A 22,823-nucleotide genomic window follows, 5' to 3' on the forward strand; every position below is an offset into this window, starting at 1 on the left:
TTTCATTGGCTGTTAGTTCAGCCCTATTCAGTGAGGACTGCACAAGGCATGAGTCCTAAAAGGTGAGGACCACTGGGAAACATCTTGCAGGCTGAGTACCCAGCGTCCTACTATACTCTGGGCCCTGTTCTAACTGTGGGTAGCATAGTAATGAATGACAGATAAGGTCCCAGCTCTCACAGAACTCTCATTCTTAGAGAGGGAAGACAGACAATTAATAAACTGATGTATGAATAAAGTAAGTGCAATGGAAGCAATTAAGCAGGATGATACAATAGTGAGTGATAGGTCAGAGAAGGCTTCACTGATCTGTCTTTGACCTGGGACCTAGATAACAAGAAGGAACTGGCCATGGGAAGACCCAATGATAGAATGTTCGATAAGTACAAATTATTATTAATAGGCAACTACAAGTACAAATTAAAAGGGAATAAGTACAAATTACTAGTAATAGTAATTTGTGGAACCTTGATTTAGACACAAGTGCTGGAAATGTAGGCTGACCAAAAGGATATCTTGTTTCACAACTGAAAGTCACTCCTTAATCATTTAAGACAGGGATTAATAAAGAATGGTGTTGAGAGTATAAATTGGTAAAACCACTTTGAAAAATTGTTCAGCATTCTCTACTTAAGCTGAATGTTGTCTTCTTTTTTAACATAGAAATTCTACTCCTAATACACAGGAGAAATGAGTGCTCAAGTCCACCTAAAGACTTGGAGAAGAATGTCTCAGGAAGTTTTATTCATTTCTGGACATCAACAATAATAGAACAAATAACTACATTATGATATCACCATACAATGGAATACTACACAGACACAAAAAAGAACAAACTACTGTTATATGCATCAATGGGCATGAATTTCACAGACATCATGCTCAGCAAAAGAAGCCAGGTGCAATGTGTATGATTATGGTATGAGTCCATGTATATGAAGTTCAAGAACAAGCAAAACTAATTGGTAGAGTTAGAAGTTAGAGCAATGACTTTCTGGGATGGGGGGTGGGGGGTGGGGAGGTGTTTCAACTTGGAAAAGGTCAGGAGGAGATTTTCTGGAGAGTTAAAAATGCTCTATATCTTTATCTGGATTGATTATGGCTATATCCATATGTAAAAAAAAAAAAAAAAAATCCCAAACCTAACTAGAAAAACATGTATGTAATTCTTTGATTAAATGGCAATGACCTGGGCCAGCTTTATATATGAAAACATCAAGGACTCAAATAAAACAGATAAAATGAACCCAGTTAGAGTCTACAGGTTTATGTTATGGGTCAAACTTTTCATCTAGTGTCCAAGCCTGACCACAGAAACCCATTTTTCTAAGAAGTTGACCTCCATACTCATAAAGCTACCCAAGTCCCCAAAATTCAACCTTCTGTTAAACCCCCAGAAACTCAGCCTTCTGTCAACCCACCCAAACTCAGCCCTCAGGAAGTCCAAAGAGGACTGTGAACACCTGGCTTTCCTGCTGCCCTGGAATCTTCTGTGTTGCTTACTCCTGCCTGATTATTCCCTTCCTTTGCCCAAGAAAAAGGTATTTTCTTCAATATATTTTAAAATGTGTTTTCATGCATTCAGAAAAGAAAAGAAAAAAATGTTTCAAGTAGCTGGCAGCTTATAAAATTGTAGATTAAGTTTTTATGCTAAAAGCTTTTTCAGCAGAGGTAGTGGGGGATGAGAAAAGAGTGAGTAGGGAGAAGAGGGGGAACAGGATGGTGATTTAGTCGCCCAGGTAACCATATTCTGAGTGGAAGGAAACCATCAGGCGCCTAAGTAGCAGGAGAAAAGAAGAGGAACATGTTTCCCTACCTTCTCAGTTTCTTACTAGGTTTGCAGAGGTTGGGAATGGGAGGGAATGTTGCTATTTACTGGCCACTGATTTCTGTTGCATTTAGTGCCACTTTGTATAGGAATAAAGATCTGGGGGGAAACTGGTTTGGGCCTTACCTGAAACCATTAGCAGTGTGAAGTGGAGGATGGCACAGAAGCCATGAGCTTTATTTTTCGCCATTGTGACCTCACTGTAAAAAGAGCTAGTTACATTTTGTGGCAGTTTTAAATAGACAGGTGCTGTGCTTAAAAACAAAACAAAACAAAAACGCATTCATTTCCTTGTATTTTATTAGGACATCTTTACTAGATCATCTGTATTATTGTCCTCTGCAGAATCAGGGCTCAGAGAGGTAAGGTAGCATGTTCAAAGTCACACAACAGAGTCAGGAAATAAATCCAGAGCAGACTCACCAACTCTTGGTTCCTAAGTCCCTCTTGTGTTGCCTCTGGCTGCTGTTACCTAGGTTTCTTTTGGTATGTTGTTGTTTGCCGTCGAGGAGTGCTGAAAATGTTCCCCATTTTGTCTCCTTTCAAACAAATTAGAAATGTTTCTAATATAATTCAAAGAAGCACTGGTGGTACAGTGGGTTAAGCATTGGACTGTTCATTTAAAAGTTAGCAGTTCAAACCCACCAGAACTTGGAGGGAGAAACACGAGGCTCTCTGTTCCCATAAAGATTTGCAGTTTCAAAACTCTAAGGAACTCAAAACCCTATTCCACGCTCTAAGGTCACTATGAGTTGGAATTGATTCGATGACAGTAGATTTGTTTTTAAAAATACAATTCATGAAAGAACAAGTACTTCCACACCTTTGTTGTTTCTGGGTTTGAATTGCTGACCTTGTGGTTCGTAGTCCAGTGCTGATCCTACAGTGCCACACCAGAAGTCCTTCATGCACTTTAATAAGGACTGAGAGTGTAGAAAGTGCTAGATTTCCTTTTCTTGTTGCTCCTCACCCCCTCTTTTCTAACCTCTCTTATGTTATGTCTACCTTACTCCAAAAGCATCCAACTTCTTTTTGAATCTTATTTTTACACACAAGCACATACACAATGAAGTTACTTTAGTTTTGGAGAGATTTCTATAACCTCTGTCCATGTTTCTGATATCGCATTCATAATGCTGTATTTTATTCATTCAGTATATGTATATGGAGCCCTCTAAGTGACAGGTAGGGGCCCTGAAGATGCAGTGGTTAAGCATTCAGCTGCTAACTGAAATGTCCGGGGTTTAAGCCTACTCAGTACATCTGCAGGAGAAAAGATTACAGCCTAGGAAACCCTACAGGGCAGTTTTATTCTATCAACCACATGGGGTCACTATGAATTGAATTCACTCAACTGCACCTAACAACAACAATAATGTATCAGGCAGAGTCCCTCAGTAGTACAAAGAGATAATGTACTTGTCTGCTAACCCAAAGGCTAAAGCTTTGAGCTCATCCAGAGATGTCTCCAAAGAAGGGTCTGATGATCAGTTTCCAGAAAAATCATCATTGAAACTCTAGGAAGCACAGTTTGATTCTTCCACACACATGCTGGGTTGCTATGGGTCAAGGTCAATTTGATGGCATCTGGATTTTGATATGTGCTAGACAATGCTCAGGTACTGGGGATTCCTTATTGGTCAAGACTCCCCCAAAGCCCTCCCTCACGGAGCTTGCATTCTACTTGGGGAGAGTGAAGATAAACAAGATGGTGAATTATGTGAAGAAAAATGAAACAGAGAAGAAAGGAGCAAGTGGAGATGGAAGGGATATCGATGGGTCATTCATGGTATACTTATGTGCCTTCTCAGTTACAGAAACCAGCCTATCGTATGGACTCTTCATTTCATCACCTAGTACTCTGCCTGGTGCTATGGGCCTCAAGAAATATTTGTGATTGAACACAGAAGGCCAGTTTCCTGGAGTTCAATTTGTATAGAGATAGCTTGCCTCTCCCAGTTTTTGACTAAAGAACTGTTATTTGTACTACTAATGGCCCTCCCAAGAAGGAAGTGACTGTTTATTTTTGGGGTGGGTTCTCTACTTTCTATGGTTTTATCAGGGCAATTTTGAACAGAACTTAGCATAAGCCCACAGAGAACAAAAAATAGACAGACTTGGTCAGCAATGATGAAACTTATTCCTTTTATGGAAGAGATGAGACATGAGAAATTAGAAGCCAAGAAATAATGCCAGTGTCAGAAAGGAAGACAAGAAAAAAGCAATGAGAAGAATTAAGTCAGGGAGAAACAATAGGAAAAACATCTAGAGGGAATGAATTGGTAGAAACAGCCAAAGCTATGATAGGAGAAAACCACAAACTCCAAACCCTAAGAACATCTATTACCTGACAGGGAGGATGACTATGGAGCAGGGAGAGGTGGAAGCATCCAGTAGCAAACCAAACACAGGGAACCCAATGTATTTCTATTTCCAGTTGTTTGCAACTATCCCCGAAAATCTCTAGGAGGTTATATTTCCTCCACTACTACAGCGATCCTGACTGATTTTGACACTCCTTCACGTTAGAAGGCAAACTTGAGAAGCAGCTTATCCACCAACCTTTTAAAGTACCAGAGGGGCCCAGAAAAGTACACTGAATACGCACTTGGTACAGTGGGTTCCAAATAGAGTCAAATCAAGTCTCTGCCTGTGAAAGTTAGCAGTGGAAAAAAGAAACAGACAAAAGTGATATGTTACTAGACCTATAAGAAAATTTTGCTCATTCCACACAAAGATACTCCTAAAAGAAGAATCAGAAGCCAAGGGTGCAATCTCTTTTTAAAGAACACCTGTTAATTGAGCTCTTTAGTGCCGCCCTTACAGGGGCCTGAAGCACATCTGCATTTTGACCTCTAGTTAACCTGGGAGAAGGAAAGAGGAGCTATGTCAAGTGATGGCAGTCCCAGTTGCCTGCTGTAATTAAATGGATAGACAGGCATGGTGGGTGTTGATATTGCCCTCCTCAAAGTTACAAAGGCTCCTCCTCATGATAGTACTTAGATTCTCTCCTTAAAACATTATGTCAAACCTAAGATCCCTAAGAAAGCTCTTTCTGTTTTCTAGAACTGAGAGGGGTAGGGATTAGAATTCACCATCTATTTACAAGTTATTCCATTAAACCCCGAACTGTTATTTCTGTTCATTCTCACAGGCGCTCTAGAAATAAACAGAAGCCCAAAGTTGCCAAGAAACTTCTATTTCACCGCCTTGATCTTTGGTTTGTGTTATCTCAACAGAGTTGATTTCTTGGTGGTGTTCACAGGGCTCTGAGAGGACACAGTGGGCAGACACTGGAGGTGTTTCTCCCACTATTTTTTTTTGTGTGTGTGTGTACATCTTTCCTGGTGGTACAATGGTTAAAGCACTGCCACTAACCAGAAGGTCTATGGTTCAAACCCACCAACTGCTTCATAGGAAAAAGATGTTGACAGAATGCTGATTTGCAATCCATTCAATGGTAGTGAGTCTGGATTGGTTTCTCTGAATTAAAAAGAAAGAAAGAAAAGAAAATGGTTTGTATTGGGATAATCTGAAAAGTAATTAATGTCATTTTTTCAATACAAATATAAAATAAGGTTTTCATAAAACGACTCAGTTATATTTACAACAAAATAAAACATTTAAATATTCGAAGATCCTATTGTGGCGTGTAGGGTATGCACTTGACCTCAAGGTCTGTTTGAACTGCCAGGTCAGCAGTTCAAACTCATCAGCCGCTTTTCAGAAACCAGCTCTGGTAGCGTAGTGGTTACAAATCAGGCTGCGAACCGCAAGGTCAGCGGTTCGAAACTACCAGCTGTTCCACAGGAGAAAGATGAGGCTTTCTGCTCCCGTAAAGATTTACAGTCTCGGAAACCCTGTACAGGGTCACTGTGAGTCAGAACCGACAGCACACAACCACCACAACAACATACAGTGTCACTATGAGTTGGAACTGACTCAATGGCACTTAACAACAAGATCCTTACAGTGAAAAATTTCCTACGCTCATCTCTCCCAAGTGTACTTTGTTCAGAATTCCTGTTGCTGTGTCTTTGTTGAAAAAGAAAGAAAAACGCATCATTGTAAAGGGCATCTATTTGTTAGCCTCAAGAAATCTAATCTTTGAAGCTATCAAATAAAAATGCTTTGGGCTTCACTGCTGATATAGGGGGTGGGGAGCGGGGGGATGACTTGGACAATCGATATTTTCTGGAACACTTACAGTCAACCACCGAAAATGCATCCTGGCAGGAAGTGTTTTAATTATTAAGAGCAGCATAGTGTTTGCTCTGCGGACCCGCTCTGAGAAACATTTCTTGCTTTCTGAGTTGAGGATTACTGGAGGAGGGAGTTGGTTCCAGCAGCAATCAACAGAGCATTAGCTTTCAAAATACAAACAGCTAAATGGACAGAGGGTATATGAGTAATAAAATACCAGCACACAAACGAGTTTTTAGTTAGTTTGTTACACCAAGAGTAGAACACAAAGATTTCAGATAGCCGTTATCAACGTGGGAGGCCTCACAAAGGACTGAGAGAGGTGACCCTGCTTTGCTGACAATGCAGGAAAAGGGCCACAGTGGGGGAGAACATAAAGGATAGTTTTAGATTACCTCCCTGGATGTGCATTTCATGGCCCAAACTTGCTTCCTTGTGACATCATGAAGTTGGGTGCTCTCCAGAGCTTCAGTAGATCCAAGAAAGGGATAAGGAACATAAAAAGCTATTCATAGGAGAACTTCTGTCTTCAAAAGAAAAGAATGTATAGGCTGAAATGATGCCATTTAAAACCCTCGTAAGTATAAGAAAGACATGCCCATATCCATAGGGTTTTCTGAAAAATAAGACAGGCTATTTAAGGAAATACGAACAAGTGACCATTTTTTTAGTTACTTAGTTTTAAGAATCACTGTATCTGATAATGTAGCGGGTTTACATGTTGGGTTGCTAATTACAAAGTCAAAAGTTTGAGTCCATTAGCCGATCTGGGGGACAAAGAGGAGGTTTTCTGCTCCTATAAAAAGATTTACGATCTGGGAAACCCTAGATAGGGTCTCTATGAGCTGGAATTGGCTCGAAGTCAGTAGGTGGATGGTACCTGATGAAAGGAGGCCTAGTGGCACTGTAGCATAAGCACTGGGCTGTTAAACGAGAGGTGAGCAGTTCAAACCCACCAGCAGAGAGATGAGGCAATCTACTCCCATAAAGATGTACAGTCTTAGAAACCCTATACAGGATCAAGATAAGTCAGAATCACCTCAATAACAATGGGCTTAGGGTTTGTTTGTTTTTTTTTTTTTACCTGATGAGGATGTTGTATGCAGACGGCCTCATAGAAAGCCAGGTTCATTCATGGCACAACTCAACTGTAGCAGAAAGGAGAGCTTTTGGTTGGGGCCTCAAGTTCATTTTTAAGAGCTCTGACTTTATGTCCAGACAACCTTGCTTGCTGAAAGTGAAGAGGACTTGTAACATTTACTGATGAAGCTCAAAGAGCACAGCCTTCAATATGGATTACATCACAATGTCAAGAAAACAAAAATCCTCACCACTGGACCAATAAACAACATTCTTATCAATGGAGAAAAGACTGAAGTTGTCAAGGACTTCATTCTTCTTGGATCAACTATCAACACTCGCGGAAGCAGCAGTCAAGAGATCAGATGACGTATTGCATTGAGCAAATCTGCTGCACAGGAACTTTTTAAAGTATTGAAGGGCAGAGATGTCAGCTTGAGGACTAAGGTGTGCCTGACCCAAGCCATGGTATTTTCAATAACCTCATATGGATGCGAAAGCTAGACAGTGAGTAAGGAAGATCGTAGAAGAATTGATACCTTTGAGTTGTGGTGTTGGAGGAGAATACTGAAAGTGCCATGGACTGCTAAAAGAACCAATAGATCTGTTTTGGAAGAAGTGCAGCCAGAGTGCTCCTTGGAGGCCAAGATGGCTAAGCGTCATCTCTCATACTTTGGACATATTGTCCAGAGAGAATAGTAGCTGGAGAAGGATGTCATGCTGGGTAAGGTGGAGGGTCAGAGAAAAAGAGGAAGACCCCCAAAGAGATGAATCAGCCAGGTGACATCATTGATGGCGTCAAGTGTGGCGGCGGTAGTGAGGTTGGCCCAGGATCGGACATTGTTTCGTTCTGCAGTGCATGGGGTTGCTATGAGTCGGTTCCGACTCGATGGCACCTGACAACAACAACAACAACAGTTATCTTTGTTGTTGTGTGCTCTTGAGTCAATTCAAATTCATGGTGACATTCTATGACAGAGTATAACTGCTCCATAGGGTTTCCTAGGCTGTCTGTCATCTTTATAGGAACAGATTGTCAATCTTTTCTCCTTTGGAACCACTGATGGGTTTGAACTACTACAAGTCATTGTACACTTGACAGTTGTGCCACCTGGGCTCCTGCAATGATCTGTTGTTAGTGCCTTCAAGTTGGCTCTGACTCATGGCCACTCTGTATAGTGTTTCCAAGGATTGGCTGGTGGATTTGAACTGCTGACCTTGTGGTTAGTAATCCAGTGTTTATTCTCCAGCGCCACACCAGGACATCCCTTCAGTGACCTAGTCTTATTATATTGAACTGTAAAATTATTTGTGCATTTTAAAAGTTTTAACTTGTAAAACTTAACATTTAAAAAAGATACTAAAAAATTTTACTCTATTTTGAATTTTCTTAATTAAAAGAAAATTATATTCATAGAGACCCACATTTATTAGTGATTATCAAGTGTGGTGGCAGGGAGAAATGGGGGTACTGCTTAAGGAGTATTGAGTTTTGTTGAGTGAAGGAAAAATTTGGAAATAGATAGTGGCTATGGTAGTGCAATATGGTAATGGTGGTGGTGGTGGTGATGTGCCATGGAGTCGGTTCCAACTCATGCCAACCCTGTACAGGGTTTCTGAGGCTGTAAATTTTTATGGAAGCAGAAAGTGTCATCTTTCTCCTGTGGAAGTTTCGAACTGCTGACCTTGAGGTTCACAGCCCGATTCGTAATCACTATGCTACCAGAGCTCCTTAGTACAACATGGTGAGTATAATTAATGTCACTGATTGTACAGGTAAAAGTGGTTGAAATGATACATGTTTTGTTATGTATATTTCACCACAGTGAAAACTAAAACAAAAGAAGAAAATTATACCTGGAATCTCAAAGATGGAAATGGCTCCAGTCTTTTAACATTCCCGAGTTCTTGTTTAAAATCAAGTGCCATTCCTCAAGCAATGACCTTGACAAAAGGCAAAAGCCAACCTTTTTAAAGAATTAGGTTCATTTCCACTTGGAAGGATTTTGTTGTTGTTAAGTGCTGTCAAGTCAGGAGGCAGTAGATTTTTGTGGGAGCAGTAAGCCTCAGTTCTCCCACAGAGTGGCTGATGAAGAATTGCCAACCTTGTGGTTATCAGTCCAATGCTTATCCTACAGAATCACCGCATTCCACTTGGAAGGATGAAAGGAAGCAAACTGAAATGCTTAATAAGAAGTCAGAATGTTACATATCTCTTAGACAAAGACACTGGACTGTTGGTGTTGGGAATGTAGTGTTACATTTTGTAGAATATGAAAAGGCTCCCAGGTGTTTTTGTCCAGCTGTGTAGTCTGGGATTTTGCTAAGCTCTTCCCTCCCTCCATGCAATGGCAAGTCCTTTGTCCAGCATAGCCTCTGATCCCTCTCACCTCCATTATCAAAAATACTTGAAGGAATCGTCTCTGTTTGTTGATACTTATGAGAAATGACAAAACAACTTGTCCTTTAGAAAGGCCATGAAGAGGGTCCCAGGATAAATTCTCAAAATTATGAGGTTCTTTGAGATGATTAAAATGAAGCAATAGACATAAGAACTCTTGCTGGGATAGTCTAGAAAAATGAGGGATTAGAGAATGTTACTTATATGTGGCAAAAATTGTATCTGCTGAGACTTTTCCTGAGAATGAGTGCTTTGTGTATCTGCTGGACATTTACTGGACACTCTTACTTTTAAATGTACTGATGATTTCTTCTTACCTTGGCTCTATTCCTCATGATCTAGCAAACGCTGAAAGATGCTGTCAGGAGCATAAAACTCCACTGTGTTAAAAAATACAAACAATTTAAAACAAAATGTATGCAGTGAATTTTTAATTAACAATGATTCCTTTTCAAAGAGGAAAATACCAAGCCGCTCCATGAAAGAAAGGCCTGGTGATCTGCTTCTCTAAAGATTGTTGTTAAGTGATGTTGAATCGTTTCCAGCTCATAGAGACCCAGCTCATAGGGTTTTCGAGGAGTGGCTGGTGGGTTTGAATCGTCATCCATGCAGTTCAGCCCAACCTTGTGATCGAGTGCATATCCTACAGCGCCACACCAGGACATTTAAATGCATATATATATATTTTTTGTTTTGCATATGTACATCAAATATTTTGCTTTGTTCATTTGTGAAATATAAGATATAAAAGGGAAACCACAGGGAGAAATTAGGATAACGGTTGTTGCAGGAGAGGGATTACAATCATTGAGATGAAGCAAAGCATATAATTTATTAAATTTATAATGAAACTTATAAAAAGCAAAAAATAAAATAAAATAAAAAATGATGTAGTGAAAGAATTGGGGAACTCAAGTGAGATTAGCATCCAAAATCTTGGTCATAGAGCCCTAACTTTGATGCTAAGGGAGGTCACAATTTGCTGATAAGTCTCTGAGCAAAAACCAAAGTGTGAAGTGTTACATGATTCATAATTCTCAGATAAGAAACAATCCAACCCTGGAAAAGCACAACTCTTTTAATGATGAGACCAGGGAGGATGTCCTCCCATGTGACCTGGTATTGAAATTGGAATCACAGACGTTTTGGTGGAGTTAGGGACCAACTAACTCCCTCATGAAGAATTGAAACAGAGACTTTCTCAAGGTCACTTCAGGGTGCTGGCTCTAATCTCTAGTGAAGGGAGCAGGAGCAGCAAAGCTCCGAGTAGGCTGAGGATACATCTTGGTGTAAACACAGGTGCCCTTTTTCCTGTACATGGAGTTATTTTCCTCCTCTTTGGGTGTCCAGACACCAGGGAACTGGGTGCATTTACACCTACTTCAAGTTGGTAGTAGTTCCCTTGACCAGAGGGAAGATCTCAGAATGAGAACAGAATTTAGGAACAACTTATGAAAAGGCAATTTGCCCTGACTGGTTAACATGCTTGTTTTAAAAAAATGCAGACATTATTTCCCTGGGTGAAAGAGAAGGGACCATTTAGAGTTCTAACTAGTTGCTGTCGATTTCAAGTCACAGCAACTTCATGTGTGTCAGAATAGAACTGTACTCCACAGGGATTTCAATGGCTGATGACCAGGCCTTTCCTCTGAGGTGGCTCTTGGCCACTGGGACTTCCAATTTATCAATAAACTGCCAAGTATGGACTGTTTGCCCCACCCAAGGGCTCCTAGACCTCTAAACACTTAGAGAAGTTGGGGAGGGTTACGGAGGGGAAGAGTATATTGAAAGGGCAGTAGAGACAGACTATCATTTCCCTCTCAGGGAAAACCAGGCACTCTGACTTTAAAGAAGATTGTGAATAAAGATGTATTTGGGCTGGGGAGTTGGTGCTGCAAAGATGGAGGGGAGTCCACCTTATTCGTAAGAAATGATTTGGAATTTCATGTTTATTTCTCATTTTATTTTCTAGTCTTCCTAGAAAACTACTGTTGAGAACAAGAAAGTAGAATGTGGCCAAACTCAAAAATACTTGGTCTAATATTCTTCCACTTGAGTTGGGGAGGAAGAAATAAATAGCTACATAGGAAAATAATTTTCTTTAGTTTAAACTTTTCTCTGCTTTTGATTACTAAAACATTAGTTAATCATTGCAAGAAATGCAGAAAATAAATTTTAACAGAGCAGAGGACAAATCCCCTATAATTTTGTTCATCTCAAAATTTTAGTAAATTTCATTTACTTTTGGTTTCTGTGTGTTATTTTTATGCTCTATTAAGATTCAATTTTTCTACCTGTCATTGACCAGTTTGTCATAGTGTGATGGCTTGGTCTGATGCTGGAAGCTATGCCACAGGATTTCAAATACTAACAGGACCACCCATGGTGGACAGATTTCAGCAGACTTTCCAGACTAAGACCGACAAGGAGGAAATACGTGGTGATCTACTTTCAGACATTAGCCAATGAAAACCTATTTGGTTGTAACAGTATTGTCCAATATGGAGTATTGTTTTTGCTGTTATTAAGTGTTGTAAAGTCGATTCTAAGTCACAGCCACCCTGTATACGGTTTCCAAGGAGCAGTTGGTGGGTTTGAATCTCTGACCTTTTGGTTAGCAGTCTAGTGATTATCCTACAACATCACCCCAGGACTCCAATACAGAGCATACAGGGGGCAAAATTATGAAAATATCTTAGACATTACCGAACATCTTGAGGGGTTGAGTTTATGGGCCTGGGAACTCAGGACCATAGTCAGGGGGATACCATGGTCAGTTGGTGTAATATAGTCCACAAACACAATGTTCTACATCCTATTTTGGTGAGTAATGACTGCGGGATCTTACAGGCTCATGAACGGTCATATAATGTGCAAATGTTGGTCTCCCCATGTGCGTAAGAATGAAGAGTAAAGAAAAATCAAAGACTTTCATAATCAATGAGTCCACTGAACTAACAGAACACATAAACATCAGTCTCCAAGACCCTGAGACCAAAAGAAATAGATGATGCCAGCTACTAGTACCAACTTCTCTGAAAGGAATCACATCAGAAGGTCCTGAAAAAAGTAGAACAAAATGTGGAACAAAATTCAAAATTATAAAAAGGACCAGACTTACTGGTCAAAAAAAGATTAGAGACACCCGAGACTCTGGCTTTTGGTCACCCTTCATGTCAGAAACTGAATTCACTCTCCTGGCTCAATTTTCAGCCAAGGAGCAGATAAATATATAGGGGGGATAACAACACTAGTGAGGTATGCACACAATAGATGGTCAACCACTTGAGATCAAAAGAGCAGCATGTACCTGAGGACAAAGTTGAGAAGGGACGGGAAAGAAGGAGGAATAGAAACAAGAATCACAGGCAGGAAGTGGGGTATGATGTCACATTGAGAGGATTGCAATCATTGAGATGAAATGAAGTGTATGATTTGTTAAATGTGAAACTGATGATCTGCTCAGTTCACACACAATAAAAGCAAAAATAAATAAATAAGACATGAAGATGAAGAGGGAGAAAATGAGAAAAGTATCAAAATGTTAAATCCAGTTAGTAAGTACATGGAAGTCTGTTTTATAAAAGAGAATATTGTCTAATATTGTGCTGAAAAACGAGTCCGTTAGGTTGATTGGAGACACTCAAAGTTCCTACTGAATGGACCAATGGGCTTGAACACATACCAATGATCCCAAAGATGGTGCAGAACAAACCAATGTCTGCTGCCCACGGGTCTCCACAAGTCGGAGGCGATTTGACAACTAAGAACAACTTCAAGATTCAATTAGAAAATTAACTTAAAAATAATTTCAAGTTGCAAGACAGTTTTGGATTTGCTTCTTGTAATTCCCTAAGTATGCAAGATTGGATTTCATTTGTAAATTAGACTGAGCAGTTTAACTACAAGGTAAAGATAAGATGATCTCAGCAAATCTCCCAGAATTTAATCATACAAGCCTACATGTCTTTTTCAAGGTAACTTGGGAGAGTTGACAATATTGCCACATTTTTATCATGCTGCCTTGGCTCACAATACTTCTGGAATTCATCCTGTGGAATTACTTTCTGAGTCTCTAGCACTTTCTTCAGATGGATAAACTCTCCTCCTTGGAGATGAGCTTCATATTTTGGAAGTGCCAAAAATTATTGGGAGTCAAGTTGATGACTTGTACAGTGAGGGACCCCTCAAAAAGCAATATTGCTTTTGTTTAATAACATGTTTGTGTGCAATGGAGTTGGTTCCAACGCATAGTGACACTGTATTGGGTTTCTGAGGCTGTAAATCTTTATGGAAGCAGAAAGCCTCATCTTTTTTCCCATGGAATGACTGCTAGTTTTGAACTGCTGACCTCGAGATTAGCAGTCCAACTTGTAACCACTACGCTACCAGAGCTCCCTGGTTAGGAACATGGTGGGTCCCAAATGCCATGATACTTGTTTTCTCATGCTAGAAAAGGGTTTTGAAGAAGAGTTGTGTTAGGGGAAGGGAGATAAATCCCTACGAATTCTACAGTATGGAGGGGAAAGTTGTTTCCACAGGACTAATTCATACTGGGTTTTCTGACTTGTAATTACACTTACGGTGGCCAAGAGCTATTTGTTTTACAAGCTCCACAATAATTTCATTCTCAGTTCCTGGCAAAGCAGAAAGTATTCCATATTTAAATGTAAGATAGTCACTGATGCAAATTGTTCTTAACCAATTAATTAGCTAAGACTACATTTACCGTTACCATTATCTCGAGATGTAGAAGGCTGCTTCATACTTTAATTATCCTGTTACTCATTTATAATGTTCTTTCTATTCATTTCTGCCTGAACATTTTTTCCCTATCTTCTACATCAATCTGGTAGCACAAAAGAGAAAATTAGATGGCCCTGTTTGTCAGTACAGATTGTTAATATTTCTGAAGGTTGCATAGAGTCATGTGTAGCTTTCTGAATTCTCAAGCTTGCATAATATTTTAAATACAAAGTATAACCCTTCTCAATGTTCTTTTCTCGTTTCTTATATTTAACGGAGGATTGCAAGTTTATTTTTTTATGATTCAAAGATTTTAGTAAACATTTAGTAGAAAAGTCAACAATATTTCCATTCAAACTTTCCCCCCCTTATAAGCCCTTGCTTCTTCCTGAGAAGTTGAAGTGTATAAACAGTGATGCGGGGGGGGGGGGATATAAATGTATATACAATATTAATTTTATTATTATTATTCTTTTTATTGATGTTCACTAGTTTTCTTGTCTCTTGAAGACTGGTCTTCTCTTTTTTACTTAAATACTTTCCTCCCTTTTGGTTTGATCAATTTTGAGAATTCTGTGAAAAGGAAAATCAGAGCATTCTTGTCTGTGAATATATCACACTGCCATTTGACTACTGAAAAAAAAAAAAAAAAAAGGAAGCTGTAGAAAGTGTAGTAGACCCTCCAAAGAAATATCCTCTATCTTAAACCTCAAACCTGTGAATACGACTTTATTTGGAGAAAGGGTCTTTGCAGATATAATTAAATTAATGATCTCATGATGGAATTAAATTGGAGGGCCCTAAACCCAATGACAAGTCCTTACAAGAAGCAGAAAAGGAGACGACACAGGCAGGAGAGAAGGCTATGTGAAAAGGAAGGCAGAGATTGGAGCCATGCAGCCACAAGTGGAGGGAGAGCTGGGGCCACTTGGAAGACGGGAACTAAGGTGTGGGTATGCAGTGATTTTGCTGAAGCTTTAGAGGCAGCAGAGGCAAGGGAGGATTCTCCTTTAAAGCATCCGAGGGAACTCTGTCTGTCCACACTTTGGTTTCTGTCTTCTGACCTCCAGATCTGTGAAAGAATGCGTTTCTGCTGTTGTAAGCCCTCTAGGACAATAAGTAAGGTAGACTGTAGAAGAATTGATACATTTGAGTTATGGTGTTGGAGAAGAATATTAAAAGTATCCTGGACTGCCAGAAGAACAAACAAATCTGTGAAGGAAGAAGTAAGCCCAGAATGGACTTTAGAAGCCTGGATGGTGAGACTTTGGATATGTTGTCAGCAGGGACCATTCCCTGGAGAAGGACATCATGCTTGATAAAATGGAAGGTCAATGAAACAGAGGCAGACTCCCTAGGAGGTAGACTGACACAGTGGCAGCAGCAAAGGGCTCAAATGTAACAACAGTTGTGTGGATGGTATACACTGGGCAGTGTTTCATTCTGCTGTGCATAGATAGGGTCGCTATGAGTCAGAACCAATTTGACAGCACCTAAGAACAACAAAGCCATCCAGTGTGGTGTTCCATTATGGAAGCCCAGAAAATTAAACTAGGTGGCCAACATGCATACATATTGATCACATGTATACAACCTACCTTTGGAAAGAAAAACAACATGAATAGTCACTGGGAAGAGGAACTGGGAGGGTGGAAGTAAGGGAGTAAAGGAAACTTGTCTACAAATTATTTTCTATCTTTTAAACTCTTTTGAGTACATATATTGAGTGTGTATGTACCTATTCTTTCAGAATCTTTTGAGTTTTGAACCTTGAAGAATGCAAGGCTAACTAAAAACTTAAAAATAATATCAAATAAAAAATTAAGATTACAGTTCCAAAAAACAAAACAATTCTCTCTGTTGATTTGAGTCTGGAGTTTGGAGTAAAGATGTTTTAAAAACCCTATGGCTCTTCCTTTCTGCTGTCAGCCTGGGTGATTACCATGGAAATGGCAAGTTCATGAAACACTGGGAAGGTGGTTCTGGTCCTGGTCGGACCCTACTCCAGATGCAAAGCTGTCATTGTCAAGAACATTGACGATGGCACCTCAGATGGACCCTATAGCCATGCTCCATGCTCTGGTGGCTGGAATTGACCGCTATTCCCACAAAGTGACAGCTGCCATGGGCAAGAAGAAAATTGCCAAGAGGTCAAAGATCAAGCCTTTTGTGAAAGTTTATAACTGTAATCACCTTATGCTCACCAGGTACTCTGTGGATACTCCCTTGGACAAAACAGTTGTCCACAAGGATGTCTTCAAAGACCCTGATCTTAAGCGCAAGGCCCGCTGGGAGGCCAAAGGCAAATTTGAGGAGAGGCAAAAACAAGTGGTTCTTCCAGAAGCTGCGGTTTTAGATCTTTTTTTCTTTCAATCATTAAAAATGCAAAAAACTCTGATGAAAAAAAAATTTCCTATGGAGCATAGCTCTATTCCAACACACTGAATGATGGTTGCCATGAGTTGAGGTCTACTCGACAGCATCTAACTAAGAATTAGCCTGACAAAGAAAGAACCATATGCTGGAAGGTTCCGAGGTGAGAAAAGCACACAAAGGACTTAATAAATAGCAAAGAGCAAGAACAGTCTCAGAGAACTTCAAGAAGTAACATGTGGTAGCACACTTAAATGTTCAGACAATGTTGTGGTGATTCTACTTTAAAATTTAACTCACTTCAATGACCTTGAAAGAAAGACACCAAGTTCTGGACTCAGGAGGAAGTCCCTGTGCGTACTCAGATTAGCCTGCAGTATCAGGGCATCATGTCCAAAAATCACTTAGAGGCCACAGTGTATCTGGAACAAACTACGGGTTGCCTCCTATGAGTGGGTGTGGAATCCATTTAGTGGATACCAACCAACCTTAAAAAAATTAAACAGAATACAAAAGACTAGACTAGAATAGAGTTGAATTCAGAAATACAAGTGTATTTGTGCTCTGGTAGTGTAGTGGTTATGAATCGGGCCGCAAACCTTAAGGTCAGCAGTTCGAAACTACCAGCTGTTCCACGGGAGAAAGATGAGTCTCTGTGCTCCCGTGAAGATTTACAGCCTCAGAAACCCTGTACAGGGTCGCTATCGGTCGGAACCAACTCGATGGCACTTAACAACAACAACAGTGCTCATTGCAGGTAGTAAGGCTAAATTTCATGAAGCTTCTGCTTCATTCAATGTCTATATATGTCTACTGATCATACGTACATGGCATTTCTTTCTGTGGGACATAGTCAAAAACATTTTTGTAGAGAAAGACACCCGGAGTGATAAAAGATATGACACCTGGCTTCTTAAGAAACAGTTGCAACATTTGGAATGATTAGCGTGAAGAGGAAAACTATGGAATGACACAGAGCTGTCACCCAATAATTGAAAGAGGAGAAAATGGCTTTGTTCTCTTGTTGTTTCAGGAGGTAGGGGTTAAAGGGAGGGAGTTTTTAGACCACTGTCCAGAAGAACTATGGGACAATCAGAGCTGTCCATCAGTGGAACTGCAAAATAACACACTATAGGAGTGCTTAAGCACAAGACAGGGGGCCATCTGTTAGAGATGTCTATTTTGGGCGAGAGGTTGAATTAGACATTCTTGAGTGTCCCTTTCCATTCCAAAACTCAACCATGCTATTTTCTCCTATGGGTGTGTTTGAATTTTATAAGTTGTATGCTTTGGACCAGATAAAAAATTCTGCAGACACTTCAAACAAGCAGTTATTTCCTAAGACTGGAAACACAAAATAAAAATGCAGTTCACTCATTTGCTAATTATTCATATATCTCATATCACAATATGTAATTTTTAGCTATGATATCTATTTAACAGATAAAATTACTTTGGTCACTTGGAAACCTGGGTAGAGGTGAGAACAGAATACAGGTCTCCTGAATTCTTGGCTTTCTACTTAGCATCCTGCATGTCAGCTCTGGCTTTCATCAGGTTGTGGTAAAGATTGCACAGTAGTTACTCCAACACCTATTCTCTCCTTTCTTGTAAGAGAACTGTCAGTTTTTGCCTGGGTTCTTGACCACTTGCAGTAAAGACCACATTTCTCCATTTTTATTACAGCTGTTGTTAGCTACTGTTGAGTCAGTACCCAACACATGGCAATTCCATGTACGATGGGGCTGGATGGTTTTTATTGGCTGACTTTTGGAAGCAGACTGGCAGGTCTTTCTTTCTAGTCTGTCTTAGTCTGAAAGTTCCACTAAATTCAGTTCAGCATCACAGCAGCAGGCACCATCACGGACAGATGAGTGGCGGTTTATGCAGGAGGTGCACTGTCTGGGACTTGAACCTCATAGAAGATGAGAATCCTACCACTAAACCACCACATATAATTCAAGTATATTCAATGTAATATGAATGGAAGATATTTTCTAGACATTTTTCTAAAAAGACAGTTGATGTGTGCCCTTAGTAACTTTATCTTCTCCTTCTTTTCATCCTTCTGGCTTGGTGGATCTCAAGTAGCCATCTTGGACCATGAGGTGGACACCATGTGCTGAGAATAGTAGAGACTCGGACCTTGAAACCTTGGAATTTCTTTAGCCTGCGAATCTGAAGACTTCCGTTATAGGAGAGAGAGAGAAGGAGAGAAGACACACAGAGAAACTTCTGTCTTCTTTAAATCATTCTTACTTATCTGTTCTGTGCAGTTAAATCCAATCCTAATTGATAAGCAGAGTTTGTTCTCTCACATGTGGATTCTGGGTACCCTGCTCTCATTTGCTGTAACACTGTTTGTTAGTTACTAACTTCTGAACTTAAAATTTCTGTATCTTCACATCTTTCATAGTAGATTACCTGAACTTTTTGTTATCGAGTTGGTTCCAACTCATGGTAATCCCAAGAAATCCTGGTGTGGCGCTGCAGGATAATGCTCTGGACCATAATGTCAGCAGTTCAAACTCACCAGCCATTCCTTGGAAACCCTACACAGGGTCTCTATGAGTTGGAGCAGATCAGACAGCACTTAACAATAACAATCTGTAGGATCCATACTGGACTGAGAACCACAAGGTTGGCTATATAGACCCACCAGCTGCTCCACGGAAACCCTATACAGGGTCACTATGAGTTGGAACCAACTCAACAGCACTTTACAACAACCAGTGACCCCAAAGGGCAGAGAAGAACTGCCTCAAGGGTTACTAGGAGCAGATTGGTACACTTTTCCTCATGAAGGAAAAACTGGAGGGTTCAAAATGCTTACCTTTCAGTTAGCAACTGAGTAATCACTGCATTACTAACCTGTCCAGTTTCTATGTATTTCCAGTGTTTAACTGGGCAAAATTGCAAGCAAACAGCTCTTTTAGGGTGCTGAATGTTTCCTTCCTCAAGAGCCCAATGAATGAGACTTCTAAAGACCCTGACCTAGACACTCAGAGAATTGAGGGCCTTTCATAGCCTTTCTCCCTTACAGGCAAATTTGTATTTCGGGTGGCCCTTTCTTCTTTTCCTAAACTCTGTTCATCCTTGCATTCTTCCTGTACTTTGATTTATCACTGCTTTTAGCACTTTTAAACAATACAATAGGGCTTTAGGTGAATGTGGTTCTAGACAGGATTAAGATTTCAGAGAACTTTGGGAACTTTGTCCAATCCTTCCCATTTTCTCAAGGAAAGAAGAGTCTGACATGCTTCCTCAGTCATCCATACAACCAGTCTGGCTGAAGGATTATTGCAAAGAATTTATGCCAAGTAAAGAATGATGGGTAAGGCGTGAACATGGAACTCATCCACTACCTCTACAGCTACTGTTTGTGGATTTGCCACAACAAGTAGAATCTGCTAGGCCTTCTGGTCAATCCGATTTTAGCCAGGCTTAGGATTTTACCTGGTGCCTCAAAGCCCAGAGTACTGTTCAAGGATAAGAGACGGTAGACTTCTTGATCCCTGCTACTGAACTCTACCCTTACTGGTATTCAGTGGCCCTGCTTGGTGACCCTTGGGAATAAACTTGGCTTATTGGAAGTTTGTGTTGCTTATACATGTCCTCCCTGAATTTATAATGTTAAAACAGAGAAAGAACAATAGAAAGGCAAATCATGGTTTAGAGGTGATTCATAGAAAACCAGAATTCTGATGATATGTTGACTCCATAGGATAAGCACTAGATTGCGAAGCACAAGGTCAGTGGTTTGAGTCCACCAGCCACTCCACAGGAGAAAGATGAGGCTTTCCAATCCCCACAAAGATTTACAAGACTCAGAAACCCTATACAGGGTCATTATGACTTGGAACTGACTTAAAGGCACTTAACAATAAAAGCAGTGGCGTGATAGAACCTTGATCTAAATTTGGAAGTTCAGCTAGGACTTGCCTTTAAAAGTTCATTTCCCATGAGGATTAAAAAAAAAAAAATCTATATCTATCTTAAAGCTACACATATACCATAGTAGAAAGAGAATTTTAGTCAACTGATAGTAAACATTTATTGAAAAGAAAATCCAGGGTCTCTGTAAGAAAATTTCAAACTGAACTAAAAGCAGAATAAACAATCTTTCTGCAGAAGTATCTGGTCTGGTCCAGCAGAGGCAACAGGGCTATTTGAGGTGTTTCCATTAGCTACCTCACACCTCCATACACATTTTCTTTAGTGTCCTCAAAGTATACTTACAAATGATTTTTAAAAAGACTTATTCATAGTGAGGCACCAAAGAAAGTTAGCATATCAGGCCTCTAAAGCTTGATTTGTAACACACACACACATTTCTTCTCTTAGCTCGCTCTCTACTTTAAAGTGAACATCTAGGCAATTATTCTCATAAGAAAAACAAAGGAAATAACATAATGGACTATTGAAGCTGAATTGCTTTATTTACTTTTCTGACCAAATCCTTTCAGAAGAATTTGTTGTTAATACTTTTGACATGAATGTTACATGACTAAACCACAATCATTAAATATCCATAAAAGAACGTGTCATGTGGTTAGGACAGCAATCTGACTTCTTATTTCTCATACCCACATATCACTTTGAACCAATCAAATTTTACACAGCTTCACTTTTACCAGCACCAAAAGGAAAGCAATATCGTATTCTCAGAGACAGGAGTACATTATTGTCTTGTTTTAACGGAATTCTATTCTCATTACTAGAGTCCTGGTGTGGCGCTGCGGGTTAATGCGCTGAATTGCAAAGTCGGTTTGAATCGCAAGGTTGGCGGTTCAAGCTCACCAGCTGCTTCTTAGAAACCCTGTACAGGGTCACTATGAGTCGGAATCGATTCTACAGTACTTAACAACAACAACAACATACTCATTACCACAAATATTTTATGTAAATAAGGGTCATTTTGAGCCTTAGTAGATCAATTATCTTAATACAACAAAATCCCAATGGACCAAAAGAATTGTGACAATTATAGTAATGGTCATGGAACTAAAATTTAGGTTTAATCTGGGTGGCCGACTGAGCTCAGCTGCTCATTGAAAGGTTGACGGTTTAATTGTACCCAGATATACCTCTGAAGAAACATCTGGCAATCTACTTGTGAAAAGATGTCATTGAAAACCATATGACGTACAGTTTTACTCTGACACTCATGAGGTTGCCATGAGTTATAGCTGACTTACGATATATTTTTTTTTGTGTGTGTAGGATTAATTAGCACTAGACTGTTGAACTGCAAAGTTGGCAGTTCAAACCCAGCAGCCTCTCCTTGGAAATCCTTTGCAGGGTTGCTATGAGTTGGAATGGAGTCCACAACACTTAACAACAACAACAACAACAACAAAAATCAACTTGGGGGGGCGTGGCTTCTGGGGAGGACCTGACCAAGGTGCCGGCAATTCAGCAGAAAAGAACAGTGGCAGTTCTAACCCAATTTGTGGTGAACACCGTACAGTTCCTCAGCCATTTTTCTACAGTGTGTGAGGAGAAACTGTCAGACCTTTCTCTTCATATCCAAGAAATTGAAATAACTCTCAATATTTTAGATGCAAAGTTCTCATCTACTCCAGAACTAGATGATGTCACATTTGAAGTATCCCCTTTAAGTGTTGAAGTGTCACAAATGGACCACAATCTGAAGCCACTTCAGAGCAATCTCAGAACAGTATACAAGACTGGACCACAGGAAAGCGAAGGAGCAGCAGAAAATATCTTAACTGTAGCCAAGGATCCAAGATACACCAGATATCTCAAAATAGTTCAAGTGTTTCAGTGAGGGCAATATGAAACAAAATGATAGCTGAAGGACTAGACACACATCTTCTTGAATTACCAGATGCTGTAGTACCTGATGATGAAGGAAGAAAGGCAGAAGAAAGTTCAGATTGTGAATCTACTTTTAGAGAGTAAGATTTTATGGGCCGTGGAGTTGGTTCCAACTCATTGCGAACCTGTATAGGGTTTCTGAGGCTGTAAATCTTTATAGGAGCAGAAAGCCTCATTTTTTTCCTGCAGAACAGCTGGTAGTTTCGAACTGCTGACCTTGCGATTTGCAGCCCAATTCATAACCACTATGCTACCAGAGCTCCTTATATACATGTGTAGGTATAGATTTATATTCTATAAGAGAGAAAATCTAAACTTTAATTCATAGTCAGAAAAACATCAAATGATCAC

The 22,823-nt window shown here is 39.9% G+C and overlaps 2 pseudogenes; both read left to right on the forward strand.

The window, feature by feature from the left end:
- The window catches only part of LOC102842893, a 34,558-nt pseudogene extending 17,944 nt beyond the window's left edge, over positions 1-16,614 (forward strand).
- A 5,391-nt stretch (positions 16,615-22,005) lies between these two features.
- LOC102810762 lies at positions 22,006-22,556 on the forward strand (annotated as a pseudogene).
- The last annotated feature ends 267 nt before the right edge of the window (positions 22,557-22,823 follow it).

Source organism: Chrysochloris asiatica, unplaced genomic scaffold (assembly GCF_000296735.1).
Source record: "Chrysochloris asiatica unplaced genomic scaffold, ChrAsi1.0 scaffold00001, whole genome shotgun sequence".
Taxonomy (NCBI): Eukaryota; Metazoa; Chordata; class Mammalia; order Afrosoricida; family Chrysochloridae; genus Chrysochloris; species Chrysochloris asiatica.